This window comes from Gallus gallus, chromosome 11 (genome assembly GCF_016699485.2).
Source record: "Gallus gallus isolate bGalGal1 chromosome 11, bGalGal1.mat.broiler.GRCg7b, whole genome shotgun sequence".
In the NCBI taxonomy this organism is placed as follows: Eukaryota; Metazoa; Chordata; class Aves; order Galliformes; family Phasianidae; genus Gallus; species Gallus gallus.
Window position 1 is genome coordinate 9,181,893 of NC_052542.1, and position 19,560 is coordinate 9,201,452.

Here is a 19,560-nt window from a genome sequence, read left to right on the forward strand (position 1 = left end):
CTTGCAGAAATTATAAATTCTCCATATGCTAGAATTAATAGCTTCCTTAAAGGATCTTTCAAAAATTATTCTTGTATGGAAGTAAGTTTCCAAAACTTTCTACAAGAAAACAGAAAAACATGGTACTTGTTAACGGTTGGTTGGAACCAGAGCAAAATGAAGTTTTCAGCCTTCCTTCCCCTTATGCTGGGAAGGCTTAAACCTTCACGTACATGAAGAATACCTCAGTGGGAGTCCTCATCGACATCCTCTTCTCTAGCTACTTGAGAAGGCAAAAGGCAGTCTGGGGTAGTAGAGGCCATAAGAGAACAACTGGGCTAACAGATGTGAGGAGGTTATAAAAAATTTCAAAAGGCTACTTAAGTAGAAATCCTAAGAGACAGACTTCACAGCTCTGAGGGAAATAAAGAAGGTTAAGGCTTTTTGTTGCCAGTAGAATTGTGCCGGCAATTCTAATATGGTGGTGAAGAGACCCTAATCTGAAAGCCAAAAGGTTTTGTTTTCAGCAACTGTTTTTCTAAAGTATGATTGACAAAGTTTACGTTCTTTTCTGAAGCATTTTTTGCATATTATAGTTTAGACAAGTTGCAGAGGTTAACCATAGCTATGTCTGACCCACATTAATTTTTCTCATTAGTCTATGGTATCTACCAATAATTTCACTCATTGCATTTGCAGGTTCAGTGAACATTTCAAATGGTTTATAATTCTCCTGGAATCTGCTATTCAAATTCATGACTGAATGCTTGGAAAACATAAGACTGCAGAAGAGCCAAACTAGGCTTACGCAATAACCATAACTGAAAGGAATGGTTAAAGCCAGCAAGGTTTTCCTGCCAATTGTTTCCAAAGTCACTAATCACACAAAAAAATGCGCTAATTTTGTGATTCTTGTAACTCAAAACTGACTTCTCCAATACAATTACTGCCAAGTCAAACTGTTATGAAAACAAACTGTAGCTAACACTGCATAGTAGCATAACTTGGTTCACTCTCTTCTACTACCATTTGTTTTCTAGCTTAGCAGTTGTGAAGGGGTGAGCTTCCTCTTCACTTGAAAATAACAATGGGAGGATCCATGGACTAGACAGCAATTAAACATTATGCATTTGTTTTTTTTTCCATTGAAATTATTACTGTTTTCAATGGTGAGATGGGTTGTAAGCACCTAGCAGAACAGAAAGCAGAAAATGAATGAAAGTAATTCATGAGGATTGCTTCACAAAGTCCATGCCCATATGATGAGCTACCATGTGCTGAGATGATAATGCTACCTATTTCAGTGGGAATACCTGAACAATAAACACGCACAAGGTAAACAGTGAGAGAGGAAAAAAAATGGCAGATGTACTATTTGACCTTACGCTCTTACTATTAAGAAGACTTGTGTCTATTTACTCTAAGGTGGATAGCCTTAATCTTTTTTTCCATAGATCATTTAAAAAAGTGGAATTCTTCACTTTGTCCTTAAACTCAGTGGAAACAGTTCAGTTCAACACTTTCACTTAGTGTGTGAAATTATTGACACAGCTAAAATTAATACTAGGCCTACGCACAAATGTCATTGCTTTTGTCACTTTCTGCCAATCACTTAACAATAACCAGAACTGGAGGCCTTTTGCTGAAGGGATTTGATCAGGGAACAAATACAGGTAAGAATACCCAATTGTAATGAAATGACTCTTATTTCCAAAGAATGTTTTCTTCAGTCTCTCTAGTTTCCAGCATGAAAAGTGATTCCTTGGACAATTAAAGAGAACCAGAAACAAAGTCAGACAAAATGATTCACTGATACTTTATATTACTAAAGGTAGCTGGATTTCTGATGATCCAAACCATATTTTGTGAAGCTGAATTTACACAGCCTCTCTCCACCATAAATATAATTTTAGATGCAAATAGTACGTGGGTTATCCTCTGCTAACCGAGCAACATGGACTGCAAAACATCTCATTGAGACAGGACAATCTAGATGCACCCAAAAAAGATCTGGCTTTCACTTACCTCTTTGATGAAACAGATGTAAGGCCACATGAGGTAAGTATATTTCATACAGAGGATTTTTCTCATTATGTCTTAGTATGCAAACTGGAGTTCTGCTAGCCAAGCATGTAGATATCTCTTTTTTTAATGTCTCATGTAAATTTTGAGATGCTACGTGAAAGAGGGGCAAACAATGCTAAGCACAAAATAGCAACATACAGGCACACTGTTCCTTCATGTTACTAAAGATTATTATTATTATTTTTAAGAACAAAGTTAAATCAAAATTAAATGCCACAGTTCAAATCCTGTACTGCCTCATACACTTTACTACCAGCACAAAGTCATTGCATTTGCAGAGGATGTAAGTCAGGGCACAAATTGGCCCTTCAGCTCTCAGATTTCCCCAAGCTTTCCCAACAGCTTGCTGAGCATATTTGAAGTTGGTTATTTAAAGCTGCACAGAATAATACAGTATGAAGACTGGTGCGAACAATAACTCTTGCACAATTTATCACGTAGAGAAGAGCAACTAATCTTTTTAGGAAACAAGATATTCAAAATTATTTAATGCTAATATTTATGCATCAGAAAGCATTCTAAGCAGAAAACAGCCCTCCTCCCCCTCCCCATATACACAAAACATGCATTTGTGAACATCTTTAGCTACATACAATACACCATATTTTCAGAGAGTCTTGAAATTATCGTACTATATGTTGGCATTTATGAAATTCTGTTATTAATGCCACTCTTATAACAAAGATAAGCTGTATTTACAATACTAATACCTTCCACAAATAATTAAATACGTATAGCTATACAGATAGTGTTATATACCAATGATGGCTCAAGACTGTAAATTTAAAGTACATTATTGTAATAAACAGCAATAATAGCAATAATGATAAAAATAAGTTTGGCATTCTTCTGCCTAGCAGACTTCTGTACCGTACTGTCAGCTTGAAAAAAAATGAAGTAACATCTTATGAACAACTATTATTTTCTCTGCTGTTGTTTTTTTCCCTCTATTACATGCTATTATTTTAAACAACAACAAAAAAAAACCCTGCAACTACATCAACATTAAAGTAATTATGAAATTGGACTAAAGTAACATTTCTTCCTAATAAAGAAGATGGGTATCAATCCATCACTGTAATTATACGACTACCTCTGCATTCTTTTAAAACTTCATAAAAAGTTTATAAAAGCATTGTTGTCTTTGAATAATTTTCAAAGTATCTGATAAGAATAAAGTTTTCTTTACATGCCAACCCAACACTCCAAAAGCAAAAAATGAGAAAATTCATAGAATCCTTTAAGTATAAAAAAAATTAAAAAAAAATGCACTATTTGTTAAACACAGTTCAACTGTGGCATAGAAGAGCTGGGTACTTCCCTTGCCTCAGCTAGCATAGATACAATAAATCAAGAAATCACAGAAATCTGTTCATTTTTTCCCATTCACAGTAATCATGACTCTCTTTTCTAAGCACGGCTCTCATGGATTAGCAGGCAGCTTATCTGTGAAGCACTCACTGTTTGGATATCAAAATTAAGGTACAGACTGCAACACTGGTCAATGCAATGATACCAGTACCCTGTATCTCCTCAAATTCCATTTAGACATTTTTCTGTCAAAAATAATTTCACATCTTGTGTGCAAGCAGCTGTCCAAAATCCAACTTACTATTACTTATTAGGCTATTTGAACTATTTTGCAGCACCTTGCACCACTGTGATGTGTACAGTTGCACTATTAAAACTGCATTTGTTTTGGAAAATCATATGTAACAGAGCTAAACATCTTGCACATGATCTCCAACTACATCATACCAGACGGATAAGAAAGCTATGTATGTCATCAACCAAATCAATCGAAGTTCCTTCTACAGTGGTTTACAACTTTCATTTAAGTCAAACAACTAAAATCCCATACTCAACACACAGCTGATACAAAGAGGGCACTTGACCATTTTTTTACAGAGATCAAGGGTTTTAGAAAATTTCCCAATTAGTTTTTCTATTTAACACGAGGGGAAAGGACTTGATATTTACATCACTAAGAACATTCAAACATAGAACTGCATTCAAACTTGTTATGAAGTAGTAGCAGTATGTTAGCCATCAGTTGTAAGAGCACTTTCAACTAAGTTGACCTCTCCAGATTCTCAAAAAAATACTTAGAGCCATTAGATTAAATATGAAAGGTCTGTATACATTTTCCAGAATGCTACTTCCCACATATTTCCATTTTTAAAGAGTTTATATTGAAGATAATTTTAGTAAAGTAAAAGACTCCATTTGGTAAGAAGAAATAGCACTATTATCAAACAAGAGGAAAAAGCAAAAAAGCAAAAGAGCAGCTATCTGAAGTTCTCTGAACTGCCTTTTAACAGTCCCCTATAAATTGTCACAACTGTTATTTCTTATCTTCCACGTGTGAAGCTCAGTCTGAATATCTGCTTATTGGTCATATTTTCTCTGAGGAACCTCTGATGGTTTCCTCTAATGAAGCCATATGAAGAATATCACCTGAGAAACTATATTTTCACTTCCTCACACAATATAATTCTTCCTCCTTCTCCCTCCAGTCTTTAATTCAAAAGCTAATCCTAAACCAAACAAAGGTGATAACAGCAACCTGGCTTGCTCTATTCCTGTGACTATGGAAATCCATTCTACTGACTTCCCTAAATGCAATTCTTAACTTCCTGTAAATGTGCTCTATCAATTTGCGTGGCCATAATCTCCCAAAATATACAATTTCCACCAGATAACAGAAGACTATCTTTCAAGACTATGAAAGATTGTAGTAAATTCAACTATATTGTATTGACACCAATTTCTATCTTATTACAAATATCACTCACAAATATCTAATTGTAACTTGGTCGTACTCTACATATTATGAGACTATTCCTTCCCTTTTCTTTAATTATCTTTTTCCTTCTCCATCCTAGATGCTTTTTGTAAATTCTGCTCTTGCACACTGGCCACAGCTCTTTAAGTATCTTACCAAGATTTTTCTATGCCTCAGAATTCTAATATTTATTCTCCTTCATATATTATGGGCAACTTCAAAAAACTTTTTAATATAATTTATACTCTGGCACTTCAAAATATTCTTTCCATCACTAGCTCTTTGTTTGACATCCTCAACCGTTTGTTCAGATTTGTCTTTCACTGCTGACATAATCAGCCGAAATGTCTCACTCAGCTTTCTTATTTGTGATACAATCCATGTGTCACGTTTCTTTTTACACATCCTTTTGCTGCTGATCACATCTCCAGTTGTTTTTCTTTCAATTTACTTTCTTCCCATCAGTTGTATTGAGCTCTTTGATGACTTTCTTGTTATTCGCGTTCATTTGCCCACTGAACAGTTAAATCTCACCTATTTTTCAGCTCACTTTAAGGAGAGCTACCAAGAGTTCCAAAAGTGGGATGTACAACCCACTCATGTACAACCAAGTGTCCAGAAAATTTTGAATTTGGGCCACTCCAAATGGCCAGACAGTGAGAATACACAAACTGCTGTAGTCTGGATTTGGGGAAAGAAAACTGATCCACTGGATCTTAATTCTTGAACCACTCTTAATTCTTTCTGATATAATTATTAAAGGTATTTTAAAACTATGAATTAAACGAAAGTCAGTCTGTGGTTGGGATTATTTCTCAAGTTTATTCAAGAAAAACTTGTAAAAGCCTGCCTTTTAAATCAACACGATCCTTTCTGCCTGAAAATAGGAGCCAGTGATCTGCGCAACCAACACACTGGATTTTCCTCCAACATTCAAAGAAAATAGAGCAGGATAATGGAGAAATTAGTGCAGATTAGTGGCAGTCTTCACAGTGACACCAGCTACCTACATGAAAATGCTTTCAATTTTTCTGTGGAGAATGTAGTTAGTGGGATAGTTTTGTAGCAACTCCAACATAAGCAGCCTTTATTCCAACATCCAAAGTATCAAGGTCACTGCAACAGCAAAGTGTAACATCAAGCAACATATTTGATGGGATGGCTCTGGAGCAGCTGGTTAGCTTCCATGATGAATGAGAATTACAGCAGTTTTCAAGAGACCAACAGAAGGCTGGCAGGGTCCTAATCAGCTATAACACCAGTAGTAAAGACCTAAGGAGACTAGAGCATTTCCAAAACTAAAAACTTCTCTGGGCTTTAGTTTCAATAATTATAGCAGTGACAGCTGGACAGTGCGGGTGCATGACTGGAATTGGTTGGATTTTTTGACATATGGTGCTATTGGAATCCTGTCTGTCAGAAAAAGAGCATAAAATTACCCCCCAGTAACTGGGGGCTGCAGGGCACATCAATGTGTCTCAAAGTAAAGAAGCAAAGATGGCATTCTTGCAGGTTAATATTCAGGAAATGACAAAACATCATCCAAGTTATGTTACAGCAATACATCAGCAAGAAGTGCTGCAGGGTCACAGGGCTAGTGTGAGCTAAACAGAGAAAGCACATTGGTGTGCTTGGTTTTCCTGCCATATGCAAACATATTCTACCTACATTTCTAGCTTCTGTTATCTTCCTGCAGTAACCATTTGGTGCTAACACTGCAGAAAGAAGGAGCCTCACATGAGTTGAAATGGACTCCAGGTGTGCTGAACAATAAATTCAGATAGCTACTTTCTTCTAAGCATGACTCTGATAAGACCTTTTTCCATCTCACGTATTCTAGGCCACATAAAAGCTGTGCATGCCCAGAGGCAGGATAAAATCTAACCTATACCAAAGTGCATACAGTTCTGTCAAAAAGCAGCACATAGTGCTCAGTGCTAATTTTTTCCTTACAATCTTTTGATTAAAAATAGATGCAAAATTTCTGAAGAAAAGGTTGTTCAATACAATGAAGTGGCACAAAACTGTTTGTCAGCTAGACAATGACTCCTAGAAAGAACAGTTGAAATTGGTAGGTCCTTGAGGCATAATTCATCATTTTATCTTAATTTTCCTTATGCTTCAAATTTTGCATGCTGAAATTAAATCCTTTTGCTTCCACTCCCTATTCTTCTCATTCCTTCTCCTGCAACCAGATTTGCCAGGAAGTGCCGTTCTGTTTCCTACCATATACACAAGAAATACATTCAATTACAACGGCAGACTAGAACTGCAAAACTTAAAAAAAAAAAAAAAAAAAAAAGATTTTTTTTTTTTTTTTTTAATAAAATTACCTTAGAGCCCAGAATGGTCCATTCCAATAAGCAAGAAATTGAGTAACCATTGCTGAAGGCCAGCATGAACAAGGGACTCCAGCTGAGCTCAGATATGGAAACATGCGGAAGGTGGGAATGGGGACGGGATACAAAGCAGAGACATGGCCCACATACATAAGGATAGATTAGGAACGTCAAAGCTCATCTAGAGCTGCAGCTAGTGAAGGATGTAAAGAATAACAGGAAAGGTTTTCTTGAGTGCAATAGCAACAACAGAAAATAGAAAAGCTAAATAAAATATGGGTCCACTGATGAGAGATGAGGGACCTAGCGACAAAAGACATGGAAAAATATCAATGTGCAGATCACTTCTGACTGTGTTTTTACTTGACTTTACTTTAGGCTTCCAGATCCCTGGACATTCTAGTTGAGCCTGGGAGAGAAGCATCGCCCACAGTAGAAGATCCAGTCACAGAGCACTTCAGCATTCTTGTATCTATGGATCAGAATGAGATGCGTCTAAGAGCACTGAAGAAATTGGACTTTGTCACTGTAAAGCAGCTTTCTTGAAGACTTTGAACAGCCATGGTGATGTAGGTAGGTCTCTGGTAGCTGGAAAACTGTAAACATCATGCCTGACTTCTAACAACAAAACAAGGAGTGCTGAAAGAACTACTGGCCAGAGAGGCTAATCTCTGGAATGCCAGGAATGAATCTAAATCCCTGGAAGTCATTTCCGAGCAGAGAAGACTGGCATCAAGGATAAATTATTCCTAACCAATGTGATTGCCTTCTAGATGAAACAGCACAGTCACTGACTGGAAAGCTTAGCAGAAAGACTTCTGCTTACAGAAGAGAACAAGCTGAACAAGAGTCAGCACTGCACTCCTGAGGTCAGCCACATCCCAGGCTGTAATAGCTGGACAGCAGCCAGCAGGCAGAGAAAAGTGATTCTTCCCTTTTCCTCAGTTGTGAGGCAAACCTGGAGTACTACATCCAGTTTCAGACTGCTCAGCACAACAAAAACTATCTAGAGCTATTAAGTAACAGCAGAAAAGACAGGAGTAAATTCTGCTCATAAAAGCAGAGATAGGATAAAAGGCAGTGACAGAAGTTGCAATAATGGAATTATTGATTTTTTATAGGGATTTCTTTTTTTTCTTTTAATTTAACAAGAAGGTGATCAAATACTGAGGAAAAAAAGGCTCAGAGACATTGTGGAACTTCCATCCTTGAAGATACACCAAATTGAACTGTATATTGCCCTGAGCAAGCTCAAGTAGTTGGCCATTTGAGCAGGTGGACAGACAAGCTGACATTCCAATCTATCTTTTTAAATGATTCTGTGAGGATAAATAGTACATTTTAGAAAACATCACGTTAACTTCTATTTAACTTTTAACACATTCATATTAATTCTATAGACAAACTTGTACTAAAATATCTTTAACAAAAAATTCACAGTTAAACATGAAATACTTATTTTTGCCCTTTGTACTTAGATTTAAGAAAGGCCTCCACAGCATGAGAAAGTTTAGGTATACATCATTGGCTCTATTAATTCACCTTTGTTTTCTACCTTGCTTGCTACAATGTGCAATTTAGGCAAATCAATTAACAGTGACTCAGAGAAAAGTAGAAGCCATAATTTCAAACAACAAACATAAGCAAAAATAACTTTTGAGAAACCTTTTCACAAAATGTGAACAAATTATTTTCAAGTGGTACTTCCATACACAAGCTGTATCTTAGCCCTAGTATTTTATTCACTCTGAACTATTGTGGACTTTCTTCATAACCACTCCCCAATATACTGGGATGCTCCACTCTTGGTTTTTGTTTATGCCTCAGGGACCTTTTCTGATGTTCATTATGTTTAAGAGGGAGAGAGAAGGTAAACCTCGTAATATGGTAACATGAAGGTCATTCCACAAAAAGCAGAGAAAGGGGAGGCAGAAAGAGAAAGAGACACAATGCTATAAAACTAATAGGCAGGATAAAACAGAAATACAAGAGTATACTCTTTGTACAGTCTCTTGAGTGTTGAACAATGAACTTTGGTTTCTAGTACATTTAGAACTCTGTCTTAACCAGGGTTCTTAAATGTGTTAAAAAATACCATATGGGGCTTAGTGTTTTTGATTAGAAATGCATTAATGTGGGACAACTGCCTTTTCCAGAAGAAAGGGATTTCTAACAGGAGAAGGCTGCTATTATTTATATGAGCTGAGATCATCCCATTTTACTGATTCATTTAGACTGATGCCAACTACAGCCGAAAACCAGCATTTCTTCATAAAGGAATTATGAAATTACAGGGGACTTTGATCTAACATCACCCAAGTTTTCATCTACAGGGACCCACATCACAAACATTAGTCACTGGAAACATGCACTACATAACAAATCGTATAATAGAGAAAAGGAGAGAGAAGCCTATTTGATCAAAAGTATTTGGAACTATGACATACAGCCAGGTTTAACTCAACTACTGTTTGTTCTATTTTAGGGAGTTATATTAGCAATTTTCTAACAGAAGTGGATTGCCTAGCAAGTGTTAACACTCTAAACACTCATATCCTTTGGCTTCTTTCTTACCACTGTAAAAAAAAAAGTCTGTCCAAAGAGCTGTTCTTCAAAAACACATGCACAACTACATTCGCAAATTTATTCTACATTTATCCGTATTTTCAAGTTTTTTAACTGCTCTCCCTTACACCTGTAAGACAATCCTGGCTGAAGAAATATTCGAGGAGCTGCCCTCAAGTTACATCACGTGATGATTAAATATGCAATACTTATAATATTATATAATACTCATTTAAAAAAAAAACATACAAAGCAGATTAAAATATACTCAACTCCATCCTGTTCAACTGAAAGATGATTAATCACGGTACAGGCTGAAAGTTGCTGTTACAAGTCACCAAAGGGTTATAATAATGGCCAAGACAAAAAGGCTATATTCTCAGACCAGCTCGCTTTAAAAGAGAGTATGTTACAATAGTTTGATGAAGAAATGTGAAATATAAAGTGTCAAATAGAAGAAAATGCAATCAGTTCACTGATCCTACACTGAAGAATTAAAGAAGGCAATAGCCTTGAGGAACGAAGGCACCTCTGATCTTTCGCACAGCATGGGCTGCCTGCGTTCTCCTTGTCAAACTGTAAATAATCAAAATCAATGGAAGGCATAAGAAGTCCAAAAACCTCAAAGGAAAAATCATTTCCCAGATATACCAACAATAAAAGTCATTCCCTTGTTATATAATTTTGATTATTAGCAAAATAGAAAAGGCAGAGACTTGGGCAAACTTTTCTGTTCTGTATTTCACTGATATCTCTGAGGTTTTGTGATACTCCAAGTTTCTGTTTTTGGCTCAGTATGTATTTCTAACTGATCTTTTGAGTAGGTCTCATCAGAGCAACGCATTCAACAACCTCCAGGAGATTTAGGATTAGGCAAAAGTACTCAGAGCATCAGAATTAACACTCATACTGTATGACCAAACACAAGTAGGTCAACTTGAAACCTAAATCTCTGCCACAAGTACATTTCAGGTATATAAAAATGAATGCAATGGGATTATTTCTGTTCTTCCTACTCTAATATAAATAACTAAGCCCTTTTCATCCTTTTCATTGCCTTTTCTCACCACATCTTCCACCATCCAAATTTACAAGAAAAGTCAAAGAAGAGGCAGGAGTAATGACTACCAAGGTCTACCCGAGAGATCATGAATACCTGAAGTCACAGACTTCTGAATACGACACAGACACAGGAGGTAACCGCAGCATTGAACAGTTAGATCATGGTCTCGGTCAAAGTAAAGGGGACTTTCTCCACACTGCTTCCTTCCAACTGTATTTGAGGTAGGAAAAAGTTAAGCAAATTAATTGTTTCAAAGTAGTATGATATGTATATTCATCATCTGAATAGCCCTTAATTTTCTACCTTATTCTGCAATGCTACAGTGCCTCTGCATGCCCAGTTTGGTGGACTGGCTTACAGCACCATACACTGACATGAAATTCAGAAGTACCTCTGGGATTTCAGCTCCCTAAGTCAGCAAGAGCTTATAGTATCACAGAGATAACGGCTGTCAGTCTCTCAAGGGAAAGGCTCTGCTCATGTTGCTCTTGAAATGAATGATGGAACAGCATTAGAAACATCCTCACTGATAGAGGCTGACAGTTCCTTTATTGTCTAAAGTTAGAACTGCATCAGATACAGTATGCTGCACTGTAAAATAGCACAGTTTGATTCTGAATAGTGAACCACTCGTTTTGTCAGGAAGTCTTACACAGAGAATAAGAGTAGTTGAATGAAGGGAGGAATGGGCAAGACAAGGCGGGGAAAAAAAGTCTCTTTAAGAGCAGTTGTGTGGATCCTCTACAGCCAGTTGACCCTCTCATACCATAAAATCTTACTGGAAGATGAGTCACTTGCCTGGGCACCCATTTGTTTTCAGTCTATCACATACAAATTGTGCTAGGATTACTGCAGTTGTCTCTCACTGAATTTGGGCACCGTGTTCAAGAGAATAAATTAGGAGGTAGTGTTCCTTAGTAAGTCCGTAACAAAGTTTGGCCTAATCCAGAAGACTTAAATTAAGAAGTCACCTTTCCACTTGTCTATCCAGGGAACACACGGATCCTGAAACAAGCTTCAAGGAGGGAGTCTGAATATTCCCTGATATCCTCAAAGTGAAATACCCTTGAATACTAACTATGGCATTAGTGCTAGGATCAGGCTGCCAGCTGGTAAAATATAGCTATGTCTTCATGTTTAATATCATTTACATCTTTGACATATCAGCTGAGCCTCTGGGTGATTTCAAAGAGGCTAATTATAATTACCTCTTCCTCTTACTAATAGTGCCATAGAAAGAGTAATGATGACACTTGTTCAGCATATCTGGCCTATGGCCTATCTGAGAAACAGGACACTCAGTGACACAGGCAGCATGCTTCCTGCATTCCTGTGTGCTCTTTGAACTCTTAACATGCAAACATCAAGCTCTCTTACCTGGAGGAATATGAAGAACTCATGGGCCAAAAGATCTACCACTGCTTCCATGGACAGGCAAGCACAATAATTTGGCTTCCTAGTGAATAGGATCGCAGTCCAGGTTAGATCCAGCCAACTCAGCCAACTTTTTATTTCACAGTATGTCTTTCAAAACAGTCCAGACGTTTTCAGAAGTGCAGGAACTTTGATTGAAAAATATATACTAAAACAATTACAAAGCCTGTAAAGTTAATATTTTCAAAAGACTGACATTAATATATGTTTGTAACTGTATTGTCACATACTGTATAACGACTTTCATTATTATTTTCCCACAGCATTTCAGAGGTCATTACAAACGCTAACACAGAAGGGAAGATGGTGTTTCACCTCTAACTAATGGCAGCGTTTACCAGCCTGAAGATCTCTTCTTATATCCATCTAATAAACTGGTTTGTCAGTAGATAATACAAAGATCCATCTGGCACACTAAGTGCCAGACTCCAAGTATATGTTCATTTCAGTACACCAGACTTTATAGCTGGAGTTCCTATTAGTGTCTATAACACCATCCATGCTGCTACCTTCAAATGGCAAAAAGGGAGCAAGACTCCAAGAGAAAACAGCTAAGATTTGCACAAGTCCCTGAGCAGAATAACTTTCAAAACCATTTTTAGGAATTTTCTGCCTGATTTTTCTTGCAAACACAAAGGACCCAGGAGCTACCAAAGGTCTGCTGGGCATAGTGGGGGTGGAATTCGATTTTGTTCATCCTTTCAAGAATGCCTCTGAGGTTTGTAAATATTCACTGTGGTGCTAAGGTTTTGAGAAAGTAGTTATACAGCAAATTTGAATGATTAATGATCCAAGACATTTTAACATGTTATTTCTCTATTTTCAACATAAATAGTGTGTAAAGGGTGTTTAAAACTTTAATGAATCGAACTATATGAGTAAAGAATGTTAATCATTTTAATTGCCCAGTAGCCTGAAATTAGATTTAACAGTCTGATAATGTATCTTTAAAGGAATACAACCCTGCTCTATAAAAAATCCCTTCCAAGCCAATTCTAATAATTTCTATTTATCTTTTATGACATTAACTGTTATACCAGTCTGCCGACAGACAGCCTTACGCTCACATTTAGTTTAAATGTGGTGCAGTATAGTTTTTCATTATCATTAACGTGCTCCTGGTGGGCAGAGTGCAATGCAGTGGCACTGGTCACACTTCATTGCTTTATCTCATATGACAAAGAGAGATGATGTGCTTCAGTCCAGGCCAGAAGATGAAAGCAAAAGGTGGCTATGGAAAACTCCCCCTGCTGCCTAGGAACAGCATAAGGGCTGCATCGTGTGACTTGCTAACAGCACGAAGGGGCAGACAAATAGATTTTCCTCTATATTTATAACCAGCATCATTCTTCCTTTCAGGCCTTTCAGTGCAGGTAGCTGTTTTATATGAAATGAACAATCTTTATAGACGTACCAGAGCCATAACAAGGCTGATTTTCAGCGAGGCTGAGGTATATAACTCTTACAGAATTGTCAGGCTTCTTGCTCAACAAATCAAGCCTAACTTATGATGTTTGCAGTGTAATTTTTATTCCTGTTTGACTAGCCAACTACCCAGTGGTAATAGGATGTTAGAAAAGGGCAGTAGCAATGTTTGTACATGCCATGATTGATAGGCAAACTCTGCATTTTTCATTTATATCTCCTGATTCCAAATCAGTTAAGTTTAGGAAAAATGAAACAAAATGGCAAGAAAAATGCTTGCAGATTGCAGCCCAGCACTCTCGTAGATCTGAGTTCAGCCCACATCTGCTAGGATTGTCTGGAAACATTAAGATATCTAAATGAAAATCAATACTATATGTGCCAGCATTTACTACCAAGAACAAGTATCAAGAGACCTCAGCTAATCAGGCTTTCAAGCTTGTACTTGAGCCATAGTCTGAACCCCAGGAGTGTCCTAATTGGCCCAGACTAATCATAGAAGAGTTAAATTTATAACCAGGAAAGACATCTTGTTTTTCTTACCAGTCATCATTTTGAAACTGAACGCCTCTCACCTGTGTGGTAGCGGATGTATGGTGATAGCCACTGGTCATGCAAGAACAACTACTTACCTGTCAAAGGTAAAGCAAAGACTAATTTACTGTCTTCCATAAAACCAGTCAGGCACATTTAAGCTTTTGGTGGGTATATAGTGCTATCAAACCTTTCACATGGCTGCATATTTTCTCAACTTAAAAGCTCTGCATTTAACCCTCCTGTGCTAGAAGATAGAAGGCTTATATTTTAGAGGTAAAAGACCCTCTACACACACCAATCTCCCTAACTAAATTCTTGTTCATGCAACGTAACTCTATTTTCAATTCACATACTGTTGGTGGGATTTTGTTTTCTTTTTCTACTGTAGAGTATGCAGATGTGCACAGAAAATAATACACAGTAGTTCAGCTTATCTTCATAAGGTACAAAAAGTATACGCAATATTTTTTTCTGTATGAAAATAAAATTCCATATCCTAAAATGAAAGTATGTGTAACATCTCTTGGAAGACTCTTAAATCCCACTGTTAAAAAATTATACTGCATTGGGGAATTAGGTTCCTAATATTTGTATTTGGAATGCCAAATGTGAGCAGATTTTAAACTATTTTCAACAAATTAAACACAAATATGTAAAATGTTTATGAAGCTCAGGCTTCTATTTTGGGGCTTTTTTTTTTTTTTTTTTTTTAGTAACTTAATTTTGCATAGATTTCTTTTTAAAAACAAAATAAAGTGATGAATTAAGCCTGGAAATGCAAAACCTAATGTTTTTCAGTTTTCTTCAAAAGCATATGTAAAATTCCCTGGAGATTCACATCTACCAGAAGTTTAATAAAATTATTTAGATTCTTTATGTCCTATACGTTAGATGTATTTTTAATGTGTACCTCTTAAAACAAAGCAAGAAGTTGTCAGATATTGTATTCTCTTCTTACCACTGTAAATGGTTTCCTAGACAGTGCTATCATGGAAACAACATGGCATGTTGTGATCAATGAAAGCTTGTTTTTCACATGGCATGATGTTTCCCTTGGATTCTCATCTCCCACTAGTGCCTGCTGTGAAATTTTGTCAGTTCTTTTACCTTCAAGGATTTCTTGTCCTCCATGTTGTAAACTGCTGTGTTATCTTCCCGAATCAGCTTTTCTGTCTTCTTTCCCGCATCACCTCCCACTTCTTATGGAACAAGAAGGCTATCTTCATCTTCCCCTTCTGTCCCTATGTCTGATAACTTGCTGCTCTCTCACTGTGTAGCACAGAACAAGGTAATGAACAAAATAAAGCAGACAGTGAATTCCAGCAAGATTCACACAAATCTACAGTTGAAGAAAGGCAAGTAGAAGTCTCTCCAAAACAGTTCCTCTATCTGACTTTGTATTTCTAGACCAGATAAGTTCATATGTCAATCAGTAGAACACCACAAGCATTCTAATCGTCAATACACAGAATTAGGTGCAAAGATACCTTTAACAGTGACTTCAATATTAATGAAAGCTACAAACCATACTCAGGAATCTCTCAGATCTGCAGAATTCTTTTGGTACAAACTCTTGAGCTCTTTGCTTAGCAGAAGACTTCATGATACTCACATTTCGAACATATTTAAAAAAAAAAATAGAGCAGGACCATTCAGCTGGGAGGGAACTTCAAAGATCCTCTAGCTCAGCTCCTGACCACTACAGAGCTAATTAAAAGTTAAAGCATCTTATTGAGCACGCTGTCAAAAGTCTCTTAAACACTGGTGGACTCAGGGCACCAAAGGCATCTCTAGAAAGCCCAGTGTTTGTCCACCTTCACAGTAAAGACATCTTTCCTCATCAACAACAAAAAATTTTGATTTGAACCCCCATGCAGTAGGTAGGTTTGAAGACCTTCTGAGCTGAACTAAGCAGAAGACATTGCTGTCAGCAGATCCACGTCATTCACACACAGACAGTTCCACAGAGACACAAAGAATGCACAGACTCAACTTTTTACAAAGGAGAAAAAAAAAAAGACTGAATGCATATGGCAACTTATAGCATTACAATAATTAATTACCACGTTGTTTAAGGATCTATTTCCCCAGTTTTGCAGCTTTCTTGAGCTAACTAGTAATACCATCAGGTATGTTTGTATGTTTGACTCATAGGGAGCAGACCACAATTGCACAATGCAACGAAAACCACTCCCTCTTCTTCAGCTCTGTAAATTCGCAGAGGCTAATAAGCCCAGGAGACGGAGGTCTCAGTTATAAAGGAGGAGCCTGGCTGGAAGAAATTCCTCTATGGGTAGTAAAGAAGGGTATACAAGTCCTCACAGAGCTAAGAACAAGGCCCAAGTCACCTCAAACTCTCATTGAAAAGATGATTGATTCTGTTCTATTTTGCTTCTTCCAGCAGAACATTGCAGGATATTTTCTCTGCTGCTTGCCACCAAGTTTACTGCACTTGTCTGCCAAGTTCTGCAGTTGTCAGATGAACACGAACTCCCCCCAACGGCGTACACCTATTTTCCTTCTGATGCAAATTCTCCTTTTCACTAGCAGTACAAATCAGAAAAACACATATAATTCTTATTTTCATCTGATACTGAATAAAGCTACTTAAAGCTTATGCCAAATTAATAATCTTTTCTTGGCAATTTCACACCAGGATTCCATGCCAACTTTTGTTTAACAAGCAATGTTATTAACAGAGAAAATACAAGGATTTTTTTTGTTGTTTCTGCTTTGAATTTATTTGAATTTTCTGACGTAGTGAATTCTCCCATGTACATATATACCTAAAAACTGAACAAAGGCACAGCAGTTGTATCATTTCCATGAGAAGTGCTAATGTACTCAAGTTTTAGACAGCTTAGGAGGTTTGTTGGTTTCTTTTACATATTAAAATCACTACTGAAAATAAAGATTCAAGACACAAGCTTCAGACTCTCCTCTAAGACTGCCCTTTCAGGCACCCCAAGAGCTGGAGTTTCTGAGAGGACCTCGCCTCTCTGTGCTACCCAGGAAGTAGAAATGAGTTAGAAAGGAGGTTTAGCTAGTCAACAGATTATTCTCCTGGCACAGGGAACGCACTGCTGCTAACGTGCCAGCTCTCCTACTGCCACCCACCATCTCAGCATATGGGGTGCGTCAGGAGTAAAAGGCAGCAGAACAGCACATCACTGTATTTCTTTTTCCCTCATACAGCTCAGTTAAATCACTGACACTACTGGTAGCTCTAAGAATTGCTGATCAGCAGAGCAGAGACTGCAAGGTCAGGGATGAGAGCAGTAGAGGAATGGTATCTTCCCTTCCTCCTGGGCTGAGGATCAGCCCTCAATTCTTACTATCATCATTAGCTCAAGAGAATATTTTGCAAGTCTGCAAGTAAAAACAAAGTAGAAAAAACAATCATGCTACTCATGGTAGAGTGTACAACAAAATCAGGAACAACCTGGCACCTGCTGCTAATCCAGTTGTTCTTCATCTTCTCTCCCAGTGCTGCTACAAGTCAATACAAACCTTTCTCACATCCACCTCATCTATTATTATATTTGCTGAATCAGAATCCTTAAACATTCTGTATCTTTTTTCTCTCTTTCTTTTGAGTTGTACAGATGGGTTACTTCTTTGGAGTTGTACGAGAATGATTTGAGCATTATCATTTGCCATCATCCTGTGACATACTCTTATAATTAGTCCAGTTGTGTCAAGTTCTTTGTTGAAGATTAATCTCACTTCTCCAGCATTGCCTCTCCCCTTGTTAGATTGTGCCCCAGTTTTTCTCTGTGTGTATAGCTGTAAACTGTCTTCTAAAGTTGCTCTCTACAATCTAGCAAGTTCAAACAGATGTAACACTGTGGAGGAACCACAGCTGAACTCAATGACTGAATGTCACTTCTCATCGCTGACTGAACTCTTCCAATAGCCCACATTTCAACTTGTAATTAAAGCAAATAGAGCTCACGCCACCTCTCAGAAGTAACAGCTTTTGTACTGTTTGCTTGTTTACATTCAATGCATCTGGGACACTGACAAGATTCTTTGTGAGCCTCTCTGAAAGTGGACACCCAAAGAACTCCCAGGAAGTGGTTTTGCCCCACTGTACTTCCGCAGGGAAGGAAGAGACTGCCTTTCACAGTTCCTGAAAAGGTGCAGTGTATCATCAAAGAACTGACACTGAAGTACCTGAGTGTTTCTGCAAAATGACATAAAAATAATAGCCTAGGTTTACTGCGTCATCACTAGGTTTCAGAGTTAACAATTCCTTAAATAAATTAAAAGGAGGTATGGCAGAACCATTTAGCTTGATCATCAGAGACTAATGGGAATTTGAAAGATTTCCATATCAAAAACATAGGCAAAATGTAATCCAAAATTTTACAGGACTCGGTGGTACTACAGGTAAAAAAAAAAAAAAAAAGACAGTTCCCTAACTGCAGCTGACGTTTGGGAAAAGAAAAGTACTTGTGCTTGATTCTTTACTCTGAGGCTTTCTGCAAGGAATGCAAATAGTGCTCTTCGTAATACTCTAGAAAATTAACGGTGGCTATCAGAATAATTTTATACTGGGCAGTAAACAGAAAAGAACTGGATGTCAAGTAGTGACTGCAAAGTGACAAATTTTGTATGATAATATCAGTTTCCTCAATATCCATTTAACACTTTCCTAAAAATACTAACAATAATGTTAATAAAGCTAATTTTATTCTGGTGATTACCTGCCTTGTCATGTTATTTCATATATTTTTCCTGACTCTAAATACTATTTTGCTTTTCCATTTCCTATATTTTCTCATAAATTCTTTTTTCCTTGTTCTTTACCTTAAAAATTATATCTTTGTATCTAAACAACAGCTCCACACCAGAGATTCATTTTTTTCAAAGCAATCCTTAAGCAGCTGAAATTTGCAAATATCCAGCATTTCTGAAAATCAAATTCTTTCTTCTCCAGGCAATGCCTATATGAAGTTACATTAATTTGCACAGTCTAATCATACTGATTTAGCTACCTATATATCAAACTGAAGTGCAGCCACACCACTTTGCAGTGCCAGCAGAAGGTACTTCTGCTGTTAATCATTGTACAGCTCAGTACTTGGTTTGAAATACCCACTCATTACATAGCCTATGGTACAGTTTTCCATTCCTCAGCCCTGTCCCTCCCATCCCTGCTATCTGCTCAAGCGCTTTACTCCCAGATTGCCTGTTCTGTTGAGGATAGCTAATGTCCTCCACAATGTTCAGTATCAGTGGCATCACTTGCAGAAGTGATAGCAAATAGAGAGAATGAGGGACACCAACATCTATTTTTAGCAATTTCCATTGTGTGTTCTTTATTTATTCTGGTTACCTGCTCC

At 37.3% G+C, this 19,560-nt stretch overlaps 1 long non-coding RNA gene across 1 annotated transcript in view; it reads right to left on the reverse strand.

Annotated features, from left to right (window-relative positions):
• Positions 1-19,560, reverse strand: part of LOC107054298 — an 80,595-nt gene that overhangs the window by 4,525 nt on the left and 56,510 nt on the right. Inside the window, exons 4-5 of the long non-coding RNA XR_001468446.4 lie at positions 15,320-15,481; positions 12,194-12,416 (exon numbers count right to left, since the gene is read on the reverse strand). This is a non-coding gene — a long non-coding RNA (uncharacterized LOC107054298). The remainder of the gene's footprint in view (positions 1-12,193; positions 12,417-15,319; positions 15,482-19,560) is intronic.